The sequence below is a fragment of the Rhineura floridana genome, chromosome 13 (assembly GCF_030035675.1).
Source record: "Rhineura floridana isolate rRhiFlo1 chromosome 13, rRhiFlo1.hap2, whole genome shotgun sequence".
In the NCBI taxonomy this organism is placed as follows: Eukaryota; Metazoa; Chordata; class Lepidosauria; order Squamata; family Rhineuridae; genus Rhineura; species Rhineura floridana.
The window spans coordinates 19,538,621-19,559,754 of record NC_084492.1 but is presented as its reverse complement, the minus strand read 5'-3'; the positions used below and the strand labels follow the sequence as shown (position 1 = coordinate 19,559,754).

Genomic DNA, 21,134 nt, shown 5'->3' with positions numbered 1-21,134 from the left:
CCTGGCTCATCTAGGCACCATAATAGTAAGGTACTTTGAAAACAGCCCCCCCCCGGAGGCCTTGGTTCCTCGATGTAGGAATCGCGCTACTCGCCCTCAAGAGGAGAGGAAGGAGAATCAAGGACTGCTAATTGATCTGGACACAATGGAGACGCACAGAGGAGGTGGCGTCGCATCCTCAGATATTAGATCCAAGGAATTCCTCAAACAGGAGGAGAGCCAACTACCCTCCTGGCCTTTAGACCCCCTTGACGAGGACGAAAAAATGTTGCTACACTCTTTTAGTCTACTCCCGCCAAATGGTCATTTGGAAATACTGACGAGATTCAGTCAGCTAAAGTATCACCTAGTCAACACACATTTGCAGTCGTCCTTAGGCCCAGTTCTCGCTTCCCCATCGAGCAGCCCCCGGAATGAAAAGGACTCTGGGCCATCCCCCTACAGCAAGGGAGCTCCATTATTTGGGCCCCAGACTATAAAAGATTGGGGTCCTCTACTGAGCCTCAGCACTCAGGCACCCCCAGACATATCTCCCCCACCCCCAACAAAGGAGGGAAGGGTTAATTCCATCTCTCCTGGCCATTGGCAAAGGATGAGGTGCTTGGAGGAGGCAGAACTGGGTGCCCCAGACTCCATCTATGGGTCCAACAGCATAGTTCGTTCCACCCTGCCAATCCCCATAGAGGTAAAGACACGCTGCCCCCAGAACTCCCCTGTGATCTTTGGGGAAAAAGGTGATGCACCAAGAATCAAGAGTGCCTTTGAGGTGGCTACCCTGGAGAAAGGCTCACTTGGTCCTGTCTTGCATACTTCTCATCTTAAAGTAAACGGCTGTGTCTATTACCCAAAGGGAGTTGACTTAATTTCCATGGACTGACAACTACCAATAATATCATGGAATATAATGGCTGGGACAATAAATTCTGTGATGCTGATTGGGTCAAGTATCTTCAACGATTCAAGATCGTCTGCTTGCAAGAAACCTGGGCGACTCGAGATAAGGCACCTCTCCTCCACGGCTTTAGAGCCTTCTCTAATCCGGTGATAAAACTCAACACCAAAGGTCGTGCTAGTGGCGGAATTAGCATGTTTATTTTGGTGGACCTGCCAGTGGAGTCACAACCCCTGCACTACAACTGTTCACAATATGTGCAGGTTGTCAGACTGGTGGGAAAATCAACAGGTTCTCTTATTTGTATTAATGTTTATTTCCCCCCCGCCATCACGAGGTGTGTGGGGCCCGACTCTATTTGGGATCAGTTGGCAGACATAATGTCCCAAGTGGGTCGGCAATTTCCTGACTCGGGTCTGATTATCTGTGGTGATTTCAATGCCAGACTGGGAGTTAGTGGGCTCCAGGTAGGGGTTTCTTTGAACCAGGGCCCCTGTTTTGCCTCCTCCTTGGCGGACAGGGTTTCTCAGGACACCCAGTCTAACAAACAGGGCCAGAGGATGGCGGAGCTCCTCCAATTATTCCAGCTAGAATGCCTAGCTAGAGCTAATAAACTGAGACTCAATCCAGACAAGACTGAGACATTGTTGGTGAATGCCTTCCCTGCTCAGATGGTGGATGTTTACCCTGTTCTAGATGGGGTTACACTCCCCTTGAAGGAACAGGTTCATAGTCTTGGGGTTCTTTTCGATCCTTCCTTGTCTGTTGAGGCGCAAGTGGCCTCGGTGGCAAGGAATGCGTTCTACCACCTTCGGTTGGTTGCCCAGCTATGCCCCTATCTGGACAGGGATGACCTCGCTTCAGTTGTTCATGCTCTGGTAACTTCTAGGTTGGATTACTGTAATGCGCTGTACGTAGGGCTGCCCTTGAAGACAGTTTGGAAGCTTCAGCTAGTGCAAAACGCAGCAGCCAGACTGCTGACGAGGACCAGCCGGTCAGCGCATATAACACCTATTCTGGCCCGTTTGCACTGGCTACCCATTTGTTTCCGAGCCAGATTCAAGGTGCTGGTTTTGACCTATAAAGCCTTACACGGCGTGGGACCGCAGTATCTTGTGGAACGCCTCTCCTGCTATGAACCGACCCGGTCACTTCGCTCAGCATCTAAGGCCCTCCTCCGGGTACCAACCCATCGGGAAGCCCGGAGGACAGTTACTCGATCTAGGGCCTTTTCTGTAGTGGCCCCCAAACTGTGGAACAGCCTCCCCGAGGAAGTACGCCTGGCGCCGACGCTTCTATCTTTTCGGCGCCAGGTTAAGACTTGGCTATGCTCCCAGGCATTTTAAGCATTTAATGTTATAACTTTAAATCTTTTATTTTTTGTTTGCTGCTTATGTTTACTGTTGGTAGGTTGATTTTATTGTGATATTCTGTATTTTAATCTTTTTGTACACCGCCCAGAGAGCCACTCGCTATGGGCAGTTTAAAAATGAAACAAATAAAATAAATAAATAAATAAATAAATAAATAAATATAGGATTTTATCTTTTAGTACCCTCTGGATTGCCCATTCTATATAATTTGTAAGACGGGGTATAACCAGGGGGCAATATGGCTTGTATGTAACTGTTTTATTTCTGAAAGTGTGTAGAGTGTGTTTTGTCTTGCGATGGCCTATGGCTATGCAATAAAGTTTTATCTACCTACCTACCACTAGAAAAGACAATAATGCCAGGAAAAACAAGGGAGTAGAAAAAGAGGAAGACCAAACAAGAGATGGATTGATTCTATAAAGGAAGCCACAGACCTGAACTTATAAGATCTGAACAGGGTGATTTATAACAGATGCTGTTGGTGGAGGTCGCTGATTCATAGAGTTGCCATAAGTCGTAATTGACTTGAAGGCACATAACAACAACAACATGGCTTCATTCAGACATGGTGATTAGTTTTGCTGATTTTAATGAACCCCCTCTGAATACTGCTTGCCATGAAAACCTTATTCATAGGGTCGCCATAAGTCAGAACTGACTTGAAGGCAGTCCATTTCCATTTTTCACATTCCACTAGATTTCCAGAAGGAACTTTAATGTCATGTGAAACATCAAATAAAATGTGGGAATTATCAGGTAGGGAAATGTCAGGAAAATAGAATAAACTACTGTCTGAATGCAGCCCAAGTGTTGCTGGACTGAGCTGGTTGGCCTAATTGGAATCCAGCAACATCTGAATGGCCACAGGTTCCCGAACATTGATATATTTTTGTATAAACCCATAAGATCATCTGAGGAAATTCTGCTTGTGGTATCACACCCTACAGAGTATTATAGGGTGGTGACCCGAAAATAGGCATTTTCTGCTGTTGCCCCTCTTTTGTGGAATACTCTCTCCTCTACCATATGTGAAACAGCAACCATCAGTGGCTTCGGACACCTTGTAAAGACTTATTTTTTCTAACAAGATTTCCCTGAGCCATGAGATTGGAGCCTGATTATGCGTACGGATCCTCTGAATCTCTGTTTTATTTGCTTTTTATGTTTTTATAAAGTTTTATTGGTCTTTAGGGTTTTTTGTTGTTTTAATGGATGTTGTTTTTATACTACGTATAGTGTATACTGCTTAGAGATTTGTTTTAAAATATTAAGTGGTTTAGAAATAAATACAATTCCTTCTAAGCGCATATTTGTGGGCACATCATATCTCAAAATGAGCTATTAGCAAATCTTTTCCACTATTATGTGTAGCAAACCTGGGCTGCCGCCCCCAACGTACACACACAAACCACTTTGTTAGACAGCACTGATGCCATTTCTTTTGCTGCCTAGAGTACAGCTGAAACTTTAATATAAAGAGAGATTTTAAGCTTGGAGGTCACATTACTAGTTTGCTTCTCTTGCTTGTCAGGATTGATTAGTACTGAGGTACGTTATGACTTTAAAGAACCAAGAAACAAGTCACAGATGTGTGGCCATTAAGCAGAGGACGGGAAAGCAATCGATAGAAATATTGCAATCGAAAGGATGACATTCACCCTAGGTGACCAGATGAGGTAATAATAACAAAACACAGAAATATGCTCTGCTGAATCCCAAGATTTATTGACTTGACTGGTAAAAACTGTAACAGATTAGAGAAGGAGCAAATTGACTTTTCCCCTTTTGTTTTATTTTTAAAAAAGAGAGACAGAGAAATTTCTTCAGGCTCTTGATTTGCAATAATACTAGCAGAAGTTTTCCAGCACACCTTACCAGTGCAATGCCATTGGGTCTACATACTGTACATAAGTAATAATAAATACTTATCAGGAACCTATGCCACTGTCTTAAAGTACTGGTAAGGGTAAAAGCATTGGTTACAGCATTGGTCTTTCTAGCCCAGTAATGTCTACACCAGAGGTAGTCAAGGTGACAACATCCAAATGTTTATTTATTTACAAAAAATATTTGTATGCCACAGTTTTATAACTAGCATCAAAGTGGTTTACAACAATCATAATACAGTAAAAACACACAAAATTATGAGAAATATTTTTCTTAAGTGTCTGCCCAATCCTGGTGGCAAACAAAAGTTTTCAGCAAACATTTAAATGTTAATACAGAATACGCCTACTGAAACTCTATGGGAAGAACATTTCATATGAGTGGGCCAATAACACTGAAGGCTTTGTTTTGTGTTGATGTCAAAGGAGGAGTTAATGTCACCTTGGAGGACAACCCAGTGGTGCTCCTTCAGATAATCTCAGTGATCGAGCTGGGATATAAGGGTTCAGGCAGTCCCTAAATTACTCCGGACCTAAGTTCTTCAGGACTTTGTAAATTAATACAAGGACTTTGAACCTGGCTCAGTAGTACATGGGCAGCCGGTACAGTTCATGTTGTTTGGATTGCAACTCCCATTAGTCTCAGACAGCATGGCCAATGGTCAGGGATGATGAGAGTTGTAGACTAACAAGATCTGGAAGGCACCGCATTGGCTACTCCTGCTCTACACTGATAGGCAGGATTTCAGGCAGAGGTCTTACATGGTCTGTTAACCTGGAGATGGTAGGAATTGAATCTTGGACCTTATACATGTAAATCCCATGCTGTACTATTGAACTACAAATCAACTTCATTTCCAGGATAGGCAAGAACTTGTAGTATATAGCCACTAGCAGTTTTGATCCATAGGGTTGCATCCAATGTAGCACTCAGTTAAAGTCACCTAGTGGTATAGATGTTCTGCTGGGAAAATGTTTTGTACCAGCAGAAAGTTGTTGTGCAAGACGATGCATAAACAGATGGCAGACTGTGCAATCTGTTGCACAACACATTTCTGCTAGTGCAACTGTTGCCCTGGATTCCTCTGTTGCGCAAAATTAAAACTCGCCTATTTGCTACCACAAGAGTCCTTGCACAAGTGGACAAAGAATGCTGGAAATAGCTCATAATTTCCACCCATTAAGCTATGTGCAGTGCAGCAACCATGTATGTTTGCATGCATGCTTGTATGCATATTGTACTGCATTTGTATGCCACCTTTTTAGGTCAAAGCAGTCAAGGGAGTTTAGAATTTAAAGTAACAACTGGAAAAACAAAGAGAGATGTAATACAAAAGAAAAAAGGAATGGGGAGGAAAAAGAAAATGAACATACTCAGGTACCAGTTCTATCATGTTGTTGTTACGTGCCTTCAAGGCGATTACGACTTATGGCGACCCTTTGAATCAGCGACCTCCAATAGCATCTGGTATAAACCACCCTGTTCAGATCTTGTAAGTTCAGGTCTGTGGCTTCCTTTATGGAATTAATCCACCTCTTGTTTGGCCTTCCTCTTTTTCTACTCCCTTCTCTTTTTCCCGGCATTATTGTCTTTTCTAGTGAATCATGCCTTCTCATTATGTGTCCAAAGTTTGACAAGTTTAATGTCCTCACTTTAAAGTTACATAAATCTTCTGTTGTCATTACTTTAGTCTCCTTGATGTTTGTGCTTTCCTCTTTAAATAATCTGTTACTTTACCCCTTTTAAAACATTTCACTCACTCCCCTCCCTTTCACTCACTCCCCCCTCCCTTGTAAACACTCCAGCCAAACATTCTCAACATTATATTAACTCTATCATACCTAAACATGAATTAGCAGAAATAAACATTGTGATTTTGGCACATAAGCCATGTGTTTTAAATGTGTGTTCAATATATGGTGTGGAAGCGACCTAAAATAGGCAACAAATTCAATCACTGAAGGGCATAGGTGCCTAGCTGTTGCCTTGCATTTAGCTTTGTGGGTCACCAATTGTGCGTATAGGAAATTAAGGATCTTAACAAGCTTCAGAGGATGGATGGGTAGTCCCAAAGGTGCTTGGCCATCAGGTGTGCACCTACGTCCAAAGTGTGAAAGAGTGCCGTATGGTGACCACATGGCCGACTTTGCAATCTTTTATTTGAATAGCTTACTTCTGACATGTAGAGGTCCAGGGGGCTGAATGTGGTCCTCCAGACATCTCTGTCTGTCCTTCACAACTCTTCCCAAGCCATAGCCCCTCCCCTGCCACATCCCATCTCTCCAGGCCTGCTGTGCAGCCCCCTTGAGCGGCCCTCCAGACCTCTCTATGTGGCTCCCAGCACATTTCCTAGACCATGTACCCTCTTGAGCCTCACTCCTCAATACCAATAGTGTAATAGCAAATGCAGAAGTGCAGGGTCCCTTCATAACTGTCACACCATGCCCCCTCACAGCCACTCCCCCTTCTAAAATTATACAATAAAATGAGCTTTCAGTCTCTTACTTTGTTTGGAGTACTTTCCCTTAGTGATGCATTGCAAAGATCAGTGGAAATATCCACGTACTGCATGTCAGCTAGATCTACTATTTTCTGTGCACGTACATGGGCAAATATACTAAGATGCTGTAAGGTAAGGAATTTCCTTTGCTGAGTTTCCCTTCTTGGTTTCCATATGAAGGGGAGTATGTTAGCTATTGAGAAGAGTTTTCTCAGTGGCTGACTCGCCTCCTTTCATTCTGGCTCCAGTCAGCAGGAACAGACAAAGGGGCGCTCCTGGGACCCTGCTTCCAAAACAGTAACGGTTCTAAGATCCCTTGGGACCCTGGGTGACTGGACCTCTGCTCACCATCCCTGCTTGGCACCCTCCTTGAGTGTTTCCCCCTGTCTGGAATGAGTCCTTGGACTCTGAGAATGCTTCTTGCTTGCCCGGATGGAGAATAGAGAGGGATATGTGAGTGTGGGTGGAAACAAGTCTACTGAACAAAGGTAAAATTCACAGTCATTGCTCTGCTCAGTTTTGCTCTGGCCCTGTCCATTACAGGAACACCCCTCCACTCCCATTGAAGGTTGCTTGAAGGGAACATGGCCCTTGGATTGAAAAAGGTCCCCGGCCCTGATGTAGAGGATAGCACTGTAAACAGGAGAGGACAGTGAAATAAAAGATAACGGTATTCCTTTCTGAACCCCTTTCTGTTTCTCTATTAGTATTCCTCTGTATTCCTACAATAGTGTGAACTCTGGCTGATATTCTGATTGTTTTTAGTATTGTTCCTTTTTCTAGCCGATAGGGATAAGAATGACATTTCACAATGCATGAATATTCTAGTTAGGATTACAGGCTACTACCTCAGCCCCATAACCTGTACTGGATGCCTCAAAGCAACAACTTGCAGGCGCTCTCATTATAAAATGGGTGGAAATGATAAAGCGAGTGAATTCACCTGTATCCTTTCTGGTAGCAGGCACTGGTGGCTGAAGGCAGCAAAATAGCAATTTGACTTCCAGGTCCAACAGAAATGACAACAGATTCTTATGGTTTAGGGTCCCCAGCCTGCCCAACTCACAGTTCCTAGACTTCCTTTCTTTATAAAGGATGCACACAGACATAGACACAAAGAGAAAGAAGTTAGGTAGGAATGTAGGCAGCTGCCTCATACTGAATCAAATCATTGGTCCATCTAGCTCAGTATTGTCTACACTGACTGGCAGCAACTCTCCAAGGCTTCAGAAGGTAATTCCCACCTCTTCCTGGAGATGCCGGGGATTGAATCTAGGACTTTCTTCATGCAAAGCAGATGCTCTTCCACTGAGCCACAGTCTTTCCCTAGTTCACCTCATTCTCACCTAGGTGGTCAATATGTAATTTGTTTGTATATTTTCATACTAAACTTAGGGGTTTGCACAACTGAATGTACAATAAAATCAAAATCATGCACAAAGAAAACTAGAAGAGAGAAGGGTTCTAACTTAGTACTCTCTGTGACATGTTAGTTTGCTGGGTGTAAAGATTTCTGTTGTCAACACCCTAATCAAAGTGATCTATGGCTGACAAAGACAATGGATCATTTTACATGTTTATATTCTGGTCTAGAGTACACAAGTCAGCTTTCATGTTACATACTGAAAGTACATACATGAGTTCATACCAAACAAGTAATTAACTCCAAGGACAATAATTAGCACATACCCTTGATCGATTAGCACTTTTGAACCAGAAACATAGACCTGCCATGTTGATCAAGTCAACTTTAATTTATTTTAGGCTGCATTAACTGAAGTATTGTTTCAAAATCATGTGAAGTATTGGTTCCCCTCTTTTTGGCGCTGTTTAGGCCTTGTCTTGAGTACTGCATCCAGTTCTGGACACCACACTTTAAGAAGGATGCAAACAAACTGGAATGCGTTCAGAGGAGGGCAACGAGGATGATCAGGGGACTAGAAACAAAGCCCTATGAGGAGAGACTGAAAGAACTGGGCATGTTTAGCCTTGAGAACAGAACTGAGCGAAGATATGATAGTACTCTTCAAGTACTGGAAAGTTTGTCACACAGAGGAGGGCCAGGATTTCTTTTTGCTCATCCCAGAGTGCAGCACATGGACTAATGAGCTCAAGTTACAGGAAGCCAGATTTCAATTGAACATCAGGAAAAACTTCCTAACTGTTAGAGTGGTACAACAATGGAACCAATTATCTGGGAAGGTGGTGGGCTCTCCAACACTGAAGGCATTCAAGAGGCAGCTGGACAGCCACCTGTCAGGTATGCTTTAATTTGGATTCCTGCATTGAGCAGGGGGTTGAACGTGATGGTCTTATAGGCCCCTTCCAACTCTATAATTCTATGATTCTAAAACATAGTTCAACAGTTGACAGCTGTTGTACTAACAGTCCTTATGCATCCTGTTGGTGGAAACGTCTATATTTAGCAGATTTTCCAGAAAATATCACAGTTTCTTGATTAATAATTTCACCACCCCTGGATAGGATAATAGATTTATCAAGAACTATAATAATTTCTGTTCAGTAAAATTTGATTAAACATTCTACTTGATGGCCTTCCTCGTGACACCGAGCATCTGCAAAATCATGTTCAGGACTCCGGAATTGGGACATTCTCAGAATGCTAAGTCAGGAGACCACAGACCTTTAATATCACATGAAACTTGAATGTATGGCCATAGGACATTATAGTAAAAGAACCACCCCCTTGACTGGAGTGGCAGCTGGTCCACAAAGCAGCTGTAGCTACCTCAAGACCAACTATTTATCTTACTCTTTCCTCTTTCCTTGCCTGCTCTTCACTAGATATCGGTATGTTAGGAAACAATGATGTGCAAAGTGGTTTCTGACCTCTGAGCTGGCTTTTGTAGAAGGCTTCTCTTTAAAATAGAGCTAAATCAATTTAATCAGATTAAGATATTATTTCAGGGGTGAAAAAAGGCTTTCTAGGGATGATCATGGGACTGACAATTCGAGAGGAAGAGTACAACGGGGGCAAAAGTGGGTGGAGCAACAGAGATGACTCTTAGCTTGATGCAGTAGGCTACATTCCAGCCACACAAAAGCCAATGGTTTCCGTACCTCTGCACAAATATGTCTTTGCATTCAGGCAAGCAAGAGACATTATCATAATTCAAGGACACATTCCAGCCAGCTAAGCAAAACTGAGGAGGTCACAGAGCAGAGCCGGTGATGGATGTGGCCTGGGGTTGGGCACAAGTCGAGGTGGGTCCCGAGGGCCAGACAGATATCTGGAGGGCTGTATTCATCCCTCAGGTCTTAGATAGGTAGATAGACAGACAAACCTACAGCTAGGGACGGAAGAATCTGTCAATTTGGGTTTCTCTGTTTCTAATTTGTCCAATCTTAGATTCATTTCTCTACCTTTTGGTACCATTTTTTTTTTTTTAAAAATCCTCATGAAAATTCTTCAGCATTTTAGTGCAGATTTCTCCTAATAAACACATTTTTGTATGCAGTTTTGACTAATGTATACACTTTTGCAAGCCACTTTCCTTAATATAATGCATTTTTGTATGTGTGCACGTCCCCTAATATATGCTTTTTCTGTAAACGTTGGTTGGTTGGAGAAGAACATTGCAAAATTCAGGTAAGGGTGAATTTCGACAGATGGCTGAGTTTTGTCTTTGGAAAGTGCAAATTTGATAGATTAAATCCAGACTGAATCAATTTTCTCCCCCATCCCCACTTACAGGTAATAGGTGTAACCAGAGCTTGGAAAAGTTACTCCCTGCTGGTTGGGGCCGATAGGAGTTGTAGTTCAAAAAAGTAACTTTTCCAAGCTCTGGGTGTAACAGGCTGTTTGAACAACAGCGTCAGTGGGCAGCAACTTTCTTTCTGCTTGTATGGATGGGATTATTTTAAGATTCCATCGTCAGTTTACAAAGCAAAGTCTTGATCATCACTTAGCTGCTAATACAGCTGCTGACACTATTGTTTCTTGACATCTCCTTGTTCTAATGGCATTTTGCCATCTGTTAACGGAGATGACATTACAGCAGGAGGCGAGGAACGCGTAGTTTTTACAAAGCCTATTGTGTAATGTCATTCTTATTCCAGGCAATGTCTGCTAGTTGTCGTGTCTGAGTGGCAGAATGGTTTTCTTTCCTGTTTTGATGTTCATACTGCAGGAATGCAGACTGCCCGTGTGTCTCCTTCGTTTAAATACCTCTCATCTCTTTAATTAACAGCAGTATCCCCTCTGTTACCCAATATTATGATGTTCTTTCAGATCATGAGCAAATTGGCATCTTTTCACTGCATCTCCTGCCATTCGTCAGTGACAGCAGACAAACAAGCACACCATCTACCAGAACTTGGTTCTGAGTTGAGAAGCATAAAGTGTGTGTGTGGGGGGGATTCAGTTCAGTTTACATTTTAATGAAAGCCTACCTAACATGCACTTTCAAAAAAAAAAGTAGGTGAACTGAAATGCAGCTATTCTTCCAGATATGCCTTCTGCAAACCTTGCAATGCAGTTCTCAAATCAAAATATGTGAACCATAATTGGGAGAATGGTGTTCCCTCCTTGTGCGGTGGCATGTTTGCTGCCACCCCATTGTTGAGAAGGCTCGGGAAGATTCCCAAAAGTTTTAAATTGGTCAGGTGGGGTAATTTGACCAATTAGGTGAGGGATTGAGCAGCTATAAATAGTCTGCTCCTCCCTAAAAACTTGCCTTTTTTGCCTTGCAGCACCCACTCTCCCTCCCTTGTCAGTATGGGCTCTGCTAGTCGCCAAATGGGGCTGAGTAGGATTTTTTTTTTTTGGAGATCCTGATTTCAGAATCTCTTTGCTTTTGCCTACTCCATACTGCTTGGTTGATTCAATTGGCTTGCCTTGGGGGGGGGGTTGTGGTGATTCCGGTTGGCTGGCATGGAATTCAGGCCGGTGAGGTAATTGGGGTTAAATATTGAGGCGGCTGAGGCATTCTGGTAAAGGGCACTCCCTAGGGAACCATCAGGGTGTAATGTCTGGTGTGGATCTGGGGAGTGTCCACGTGGGACTGACTTGCGCATCATGATGAACGCCTGTACAGCAGGGCCAGGATGCAGAGGTTGGAACCACATACCTGACTCCAATAGCAAGGAGGGATAAGTTTTCCCACATCCTTGACTGGGGAGTTACAGTTCGATGTGACTGACTTGCCTTCTGGTTTGTAGGGTCTATACCCTCACAGATAGGTTGAGCCTCACCTGCCCGAAGTATTTGATATACAATTAATTGGCTGATTTGAATCTGATTATGTGTTATATTTTAATAAATATAACATTATTCCATATATGTGTCATGTGTCTTCTTTGGTGTGGTGGCAAAATGTGTATAAAACAGCAAGTGTTATTTCTAACTCCTACTCAGAGTAGACTCATTGAAATCAATGAAATTACGTAAGGCTGCAATCCAATGCAAACTTACCTGGGAGTAAGTCCCATTGAACCTAATGGAGCTTACTTCTGAGTAGACATTATTGGGTTTCAGCCTTACTCACATCCATTGATTTCAATGGGTCTAGGCTGAGTAGAACTAGCATTGACTATAGCCTATAAATATTGAGTGGATATAACCTACAACAATGCATTATATGAGGCAAAATCACTTGCAAAAATGTCTTATTAGGAGAAATGCACACTAAAAGGCTGATGAACAAGTAAACTGAATTGGACAAAATTTGTCCACCCCTAGTCCACATGAACCCCTCCAAGCATTGAAAGAATACATAGAAAGGATTGCACAGCCACGCAGTCTAGCAACACCCATCACTGCTATACCCCACTTGCCATGCTCCCCTGATGCCCATATATTCTAACTACCTCAGAGGGGTCTCTGCCTGTGTACAGATGTACATAGGTAGAACTCTTCCACCCAAGAAAGAACCCTGGCTGGGCAGTCTCCCTCATCCTATGGAGAAGCGATATACTCACATACATCTGTACAAGTGTACACATCTTTCTGACATCCATTGTACATGTCAGTGTTGGGGTGGCATAACAGTGGTGGTGGATGGGGTTACACTGCATTGCCCCATGCATTCTGTCAATCTGTCAACCTCCTGTAAAGCCCCTGCAGGTGATCAAAGAATAGAGAGGACCAGTTTAGCATTTGCTAGACTATCTCCAGTGCTGGCCAAGACATTCTGCTGCCCAAAGGAGAACATCAAATCCCTCCCCCCAGGTTAGGTACAATTTTGACAAAATGGAAAGCAAAACAGTGGAAGAATATCTACTGAGGATATATCTTAGGCGTATTCTGTTTTATATGACAAATAAAAAGAGGTGTAGAGCTTACATGAGCAACATGATGGTCAAAGGAAGTGGTGGGAAACCTTCAACCTGCAGACCTAATTAGACCTGTCTGGGGTTCTAATTTGATACTCAAGGCCATTTCACCTAGGCCACTCTGAAGTAAATACATGGTTCCTTGCCAACACTGGGGCTTGCAGGTGCTTTTGACCAGCTGGTCAGCAGCACCTGAAAACCCCTGTGATTACGCCAATAAGAAAAATGGTAACCATCTGTCTAATTATTTATTTTTTAAAATTAGTTCAATAATCACAGGGAATTAGGACAGACTGGATAATATTGGTGGGCATTTTTCTGCACATATATGGTGTCCTTCTCTCCCCCCCCCACTTTGGCAAGCTATGTCTTTTATAATAAGGCATAAGCCTATTTAAATGATATTGACGAAACAAGGCAAAACAAATCACCACATTGCATACCCAATTCCCTCTCCAGAGTGAGTGTAGGGAAGAAAGTGAATCATTCGTGGCAGATACTTGTCACATCACTCCATGGTCCAGTAATCCTAAGAAACTCCAGTGAGAACTGCTCTACAAAAAGCTGCATTGTTTTGTTCCATATTCCCCCGATCACAACTCTTGCTCTAGCCATGAGAAATTCACAGGGGACTTCCTAAAGACATATTTCTTCAGATTGGTAAGCACAGGAGGAGGCCATATCTCAGTGGTAAGAACATACAACTCGCATGCGGAAGGTCCCAGGTTCAATCTGTGGCATCTCACGGTAGGTCTGGGAAAGACTGCTGTCTGAAATCCTCAACCATCAGTGCAGACATGAGCAATGGTCTGACTCAGCATAAGGCAGCTTCATATGTTCATGTCTACTTGTGGGCTGTGGGTGGCCCTCCAGATGTTGTTGGGCTGCAATCCCAACATCACTGACCAGGCTGGCTGCAGCTAATGGGAGTTGGAGTCTACCAACATCTGGAGGGAAACAGGTGGTCCACCTCTGATGTATGTCACTTTCGCCTTTTGGAATACCATTCTGAACAGACCTTTGACAACCTAGGAATGTGACTGCCAAATGAAAACATCTCTTTTTTATTTAAGTAGGTCTCCAGGGTCACAGGATCAGAAGGAGAATGTTTCAGACCTACGTCTAAGGCCCAAGTGATTATTTATCAGAGACACCTTGCCTTAGGTGACCATTCCTGGCCTTTTTGGTGGTGGTGCCTTGACTTCAGAATGCCTTCCCTAATGAGGCTTGTTTGGCACTTTTCGGGTGTCAGATGAAGACCTTTCTATTTCCCCCAGCAATTTAGATTTTAGATGGTTCTTGGGGTTGTGTTTTATCGTTTTTAAGCATATGTCCTGTTGCCTTTTATTATGCTCATTTCTTAGTTTTAAATTCATGTGTTGTGCGACTTAATTTTATTCAGACTTTTGTACACTGGACTCTGTGGATGAAAAAGGTCAGATGAGAAATATAATAAATATAATTGAATGATCTTCCAAAGTCAAATGCAGTCAGCTTGTAAAACATGGCAGCCTGCCCTTTTTGTCTGTGAAAAATTAGTGGATGTGTCAATATTCCAGTTCCTCAAAAGAAAACCTGAACCTCAAAAACCTCAAAGAACCGGGTTACTTTCTGTGAGTTTCGTTCTTTTTAACAACCCTTTTAAAAGATGCTGGCTTTTGCAACCTAGCAATGGCAGTGGCGATTTGGCAGTCTCCATTCTTCCTTTTGCAAGTACATCTGGGAAGCACACCACTTGTACCTGGTAGGGCCTGGAGAATGTATCACTTTCATTCCTGTTTCTCCTTTTTCCAATATTCAGTTCTCCACAATTATGCAGCAAGTTGCATTGTTAAAACGTTTTTCATGAACATTCTACAGCATTTTAGTGTGGATTTCTCCTAATGAATACATTTTTGCACACTGTTTTGACTAGTGTACATTCCTGTAAGCAACCTTCCTAATATAATGCATTTCTGTATGTAATTTTCACTACTATATTCATTTTTTTTATGATCCTCCGTGGCGCAGAGTGGTAAGCGACGGTAATGCAGCCAAAGCTCTGCTCACGGCCAGAGTTTGTTTCCAACGGAAGGAGGAAGTCGAATCTCCGGTAAAAGGGGTCGAGGTCCACTCAGCCTTCCATCCATCCGTGGTCGGTAAAATGAGTACCCGGCATATGCTGGGGGGGGGGGTAAAGAAAGGCCGGGGAAGGAACTGGCAATCCCACCCCATATATATGGTCCGCCTAGTAAACGTCGCAAGATGTCACCCTAAGAGTCGGAAACGACTCGCACTATAAGTGCGGGGACACCTTTACCTTTATATCCATTTTTATGCACACTTGTTCCGATTATATGCATTTTTGGAAAAGCTACTAGGTTAGAGAATTGCATTGCAAAATTTGAATATGTGCTAATTTAAAAGGATGACTGTGTTACAGTTCTCACATTATTTTGGAAAGTGCAAATTTGATGGATTCAGCTTCAAATGTGGACTGAATCTATTTTCTCTCCAATCCGTAGTGCCGTGCCTGCTCATTCTACTGTCCTCCCCAGAGTGCCTCTGGAAAGGACGTGGCAGCCTAATGATCTGCTGCTACTGCCAAAGCCATTGGTGAATTTGACAACTTTAGAAAACATTTAGGAATCATGGGTTTGGTCAGTGTGAGAATAGGGTGTTGGACTAGATTGGCCTTTGGTCTGACCCAGCAGGGTTTTTCCTATGTTTTTATTAACAAAGAGAAAGAAAGAAAGAAAGAAAGAAAGAAAGAAAGAAAGAAAGAAAGAAAGAAAGAAAGAAAGAAAGAAAGAAAGAAAGAAAGAAAAGGGGGGAATGGGAAGGGCCCCCCTGCTGCAATTGTAGGGTGTTATTCCTTCCTTCGAAATCACTCCCTACCAAAATCCAGTTCACAATTTCAAAAGGTTAAAATACCCCCTTCAGCTAAATTTAGCCCTCTTCCAGGGCCAAAATGAGAGGAGGTTAGCTTGATTAGGCACCAATTCAGAAGTAAGAACATACTGAGTTGAATCCAGACTGTGCTTATTGTTGTTGTTATATGCCTTCAAGTCAATTACAACTTATGGTGACCCTATGAATCTTTTTTGGAAATATTCATAGCGTTTTCATGGTAAGAAGTATTCAGAGGTGGTTTACCATTGCCTTCCTCTAAACCTACAGAACCCGGTATTCCCAGGTGGTCTCCCATCCAAGTACTAACCAGGCCTGATCCTGCTTAGCTTGTGAGATCAGATGAGATCAGGCTTGTTCAGGGTAGTATGGCCATAGGCCCAGACTATGCTAGTCACTCTCATATATATCTATATCACTAGAATCAAGGTTGGAACGTTGTCATGATTTGTGTAAATCTAATTTATTTCAAGGGACTTAAATCTGAATCCATTAAAAATAGTTTTAAGTTTGAGGTGGATGATCAAAATTTACTTTAAGTCTTATACTTTTCATTGAATTTCACAAAAAGGCGGGGGTAGGCATGGATTTGTCTCTCTATACCAACATGCCCATAAAGCAGATAGAGGTATGTCATGAGTAGTAACAGAGGATGGTCTTGGAGCCTGGACTTTCCAGAAGCAGAGGTGGAACTCAGTCAGTGAATCTACCGATCTTCTGAAGGGCTCAATGAGTCCATCTAGCTCAGTACATACTGTGTCTCCACAGGGGAAACTTTCCCATCCCTATCTGGAGATGCCAGGAATTAAACCAAAGATATTGGACACATCATGAGAAGACATGATTCACTAGAAAAGACAATAATGCTAGGAAAAACAGAAGGGAGTAGAAAAAGAGGAAGATCAAATAAGAGACGGATTGATTCCATAAGGGAAGCCACAGATCTGAACTTACAAGATCTGAACAGGGTGGCTTATAACTGATGCTATTGGAGGTAGCAGATGCACAGGGTCGCCATAAGTTGTAATCGACTTGAAGACTTATAACAACAAACAGCAACGAACCAAATATATTCTATATGCAAAACAGTTGCGCGAACACTGAGCTGTGAGTTTTCCGCTGAGTGATTACCCCTTGGCTCAGCTACTCCTCTTCATCAGGACTGGTTCCTGACCACTAAATAAGCTGATCATGTATTGTCCTTACGGAGAGGGAAAATGATCACACATCTGCGACCCAGACCTTGGTCTGAAGGCACAGGATGAGGCAACTTTGCTGGTGCGGGTCTGGTCAGTGCCTGGATGGGAGACTTCTCTGGACCCTGGATATCATGTACTGTATATGCCACCATGAGTTCCATAAAGGAAAGTTGAGCTATAAATCAATAATTCTGCACCCATTCACAATTTCGATGAAGCTAGGGAATGAATAACACCCTGATCTCTTGTAAGAATTTTTGCAGACGAACCCATTTCAATATGTGTATATATGCATAATGTGATACCTTACCATTTCAGCTGCAATCAGAATGTTCTGAGTAGGTGTAAAATCCATGGGTTGCTTGTGTCCAGTGTTAGTCACAGTCAGAGTATAGTAGACCCACTGAACTGAATGGACCTAAGTTAGTCATGTCCATTTGTTTCAATGTGTCTACTCTGACTAATGTTGGATGCAACCCAATACCTTGGAGGGTTGATTGCCTATGTGCACAGACACACTACAACTTGCATGCACATAGGTACTCTCTTCGTGAACCACTACCCTACAAAAGGCAGGGTACCAGAGCACACATTCACCATCTATGGTCATCATCCTACTTCCCCTTCTGTGTATTGGTTATGCCTAAGTCTCAGATAAAAGGTCTCTCAATATTAGATGCCCCAGCTCCACAACTTTTTTCCATGCCTGCCTTATAGCGTTGTTCCTTTAAGAACTAACCCTTCAGGAACAGAGCAAGACAGAGGCATCTTGGAGCAAGAATGTGCGGTCCCATCTCGGAGGCCTGCAGATTGAACAATGTCAGTTTATGAACTTCCCCACAGTCCATGCAGCGAGGATATTATAACTCAGAATTATGCAGAAGACATTCCCTTATCTAATGTAATTGATTACATACTGTAATGCGAACAGAGCCTAATTCGTACTAATGAATCTGGCGCATAATACAGCAAGGCATTTAACAGTATGGAAGAGTGCAAAATGCTGATCCAGATGTCACTTTCACAGGAATGACAATTTCTCCAGATGCCTTTTCTTCCCCCCACTCCTTTATCTCTTGGTCCCCTTTGTATTTTATGAGAAGCTGTTAAAGTTGGGAGTCTGATCAGAATTTTAGTAAGCATTTAGTGCCCTGCCACAATATGACACACAGCATATTATACCTGCTCCCATTAAAACCATTGTTTTACTAGCAGGATGCTTGTCTGCCCTGACAAATTTTGATAAATGTAACATCAAATTAAAAAGAATGTAACTGCATAAGGAGATGCTAATCTGGAATGAAGCTGAGATCTCTCTCAATGCTTTCAAAAGGGTGGGGGAAGGAAGCCCATCCAGCTGGTGCAAAACGTTGTGGCTAGACTTTTGGTGGGGACAGACTACTGCCAGCGCAGGACCCTGGTGCTTAAAAGTTTGCACTGGGTACCCAATTGCTATTGGCCCAAGTTCAAGGTTTGTGTGTCAATTTATAAAGCCCTTAACAACTTGAGTCCAGGATACTTTAGGGACCTCTTGATTCCTTATCAGTGAACTCTCCAGGCCATACTTTGGATGCATGGATCATATCCACTAGGAGCCATCCATTTGGTATTGTGGGCCCAATTCTGTGGAACTTCCCAGCTGAGATCAGATAGGCCCCCTGCCTGTTGAACGTCTGGCCCTTGGTGAAGAACTTTTTTTTTAAGCAGGTATAAATAAAATTGGGGGGGGTTGTAGTCAACTCAGTCTTGCTCAGAGTAGACCCACTGAAGTTAATGGAATGAAGTTGGTTGTGTCCATTGATTTCAATGAATCTTTAAGTACTAGCACTGAATATTACCCTTTATTTATTTATTTTAATAAATATGAGACTGGGATTGATTGGCTTAGGATGGAAAACCAACAGGGATATGGCTGGATAGGGTAATTCTACACTATTTTTGACATGGTACAAATGCTTTGGAATGCCCTGTCTAGAGAGGCTGTTTGGTCCCATCCTTGCATGGTTTCTGACAGCTGGTGAAGAGCTGAGTCTTCTAAAAAGTTTTTTTGGGGGAAAGCTAAAAATGTCCACCATCTGTTCTGTTTTGTTGATTCCATAATTGTAATTTCTTTATCTTGTTGATTGAAATGGTCTTCACGATTGGCATCTTTGTATTGTTAGCTGCTTTGAGTTCCCCTAGCCCAGCATTAGAAAAACAAGAGAGACATTTCTTCAATAGCTAGCTAATTTTGCTAAATCAGAATTTGAGAGCAGGGGTGTCTTTGGAGGTCTTTGACCCCTTACCTTCTGAGGAGCAGGGTCCGAGCAGGGTCCCTACATCTCCAGCATCCTGTGAGCCAATCAGCATACAAGGGGAATGTTAGCCACTGAGAAGAGTCTTCTAACATGTTTCCTTGTCATTTTCTGCTGACTAGAGCCACTCAGAGTGAAAGGAGGTGAGTCTGCCACTGAGAAGACTCTTTCCAGTAACTAACACTCCCCCCTTTCATGCTGATTGGGTCCTAGGGATGTCTGTTGTGTGGGAGAATGCATTGACAAGGATTTCATTCTCAACCCAGCTGCAAAAACAAAGCAAAAAAAAAAAGGTTGAGGGGGTGTCGCTGTGACCATCATGAAGGAGCCCTGCACTTCTGAATTTGCCACTACTATTTAGGAGTAGACTGTATGCAGAACAAATGAGAACAGATTGGAATAGGTCTGAGGAGTGGGCTCCTGAGGGTGGGGAACCTCAGCCCTAGCACCTTAATGTGCCCCTTCCCACATCTCTATCTGGCCTTTGTGACTCTGCTCAGGTCATATACCTCACTGGCTCTGTTCTATGGCCTCCTCTTGCGATTCCTGCTGGCTGTCATGTGTCCTTGACCTGGGACCATGCATCTTGCTGCCCTGGGTGGAAAGTGGTGTGTGTCTGACCACACCCACTTTTGCCACACCCACCTCTGGTATGTGGCCCCTGGATGGTTGCCCATGAGGGAATGGGGCCCTGAAAAATTCCCTCCCTTGATGGCACTGTGATGCCAATTCTGATCACTTGTGGATGGCTTGTCAAAGTGAGTGAACCTCAGTGTATGCCCCCATTCCCTGTCTTCTGCCATCCATACCATTCCATGACAAAGAAATCACAAACAGCATAAACCTCAAAGAACTGGCTTGCTTTCTGTGAATTTGCACAACTGTTCTTGAATGCTGCAGTTTTTTTCCTGGAGCCAGCTCCTGCCTGCCACAGTTCTGCTTTCTGCTTAACTTTCAGCACACACTCTTCATTTAGTTATTTATTTCGGGGGAGTGTGTGTGTCTATGTACGTTTGCATCTTTGTTTCTGGAACCAGAGAGACTTTGGATGCATCACAACTATTTGCAGAGTGCATTTCTAGGGAAGCAAAGGTCACAATAATTTGATCTATTCTAACTGCCGACCCTTCCTCTTCATCAGTGATCTTTGATGGGGCTACAGTTTACACCAAGGTCAGGTAATAGCAAGCTTGAGTTCATATTGGACTCTGCTTTCACGTTTCATATAACTAAAGTGTCCAAACTTCTTCATTACCATCTAAGAAGCACAGCTTCCCATTTGCTGTACTTTCCATCTCCTGCTGATGCTGAAGTTCTTATTCAAGCATTTTTCTACTTTTGGATTGATGAGTGCAATTCTCTCTCTTTCTACCCCCTCCCCCCCCCCATTTACCCACAACGGTTGGAAATTCACTTCCAGTAGCTTTAAAGATGCTTGCCAGTCAGCACATTGTGCCCATGTTTGCTATGCTGTACTGGTTTTTGGTTAAATGTTATATTGCTTTTAAGCTTTTGTTACATACCAAGTGTTTAACCAGTATAGCACCTGGATACATGGACAACTCCTTCAAACTGAAGGTCACCGCTACGTGCTTTAAATGTAAATATACTGCCTTCAAGTCAATTCCGACTTACAGCGACCCTATGAATAGGGTTTTCTGAGAGGCAGTGACTGGCCCAAGGTCACCTAGTGAGCTTCATGGCTATGTGGGGATTCGAACCCTGGTCTCCCAGGCCCTAGTCCAACACCTTAACCACAGCAACACACTGGGTGATTTTAAAATGTCTGTTCCGTTCTTGGCAACA

At 43.0% G+C, this 21,134-nt stretch overlaps 1 pseudogene; it reads right to left on the bottom strand.

Annotated features, from left to right (window-relative positions):
- Positions 1-16,096: 16,096 nt before the first annotated feature.
- Positions 16,097-16,215, bottom strand: LOC133369481 (5S ribosomal RNA; annotated as a pseudogene).
- Between the last annotated feature and the right edge of the window lie 4,919 nt (positions 16,216-21,134).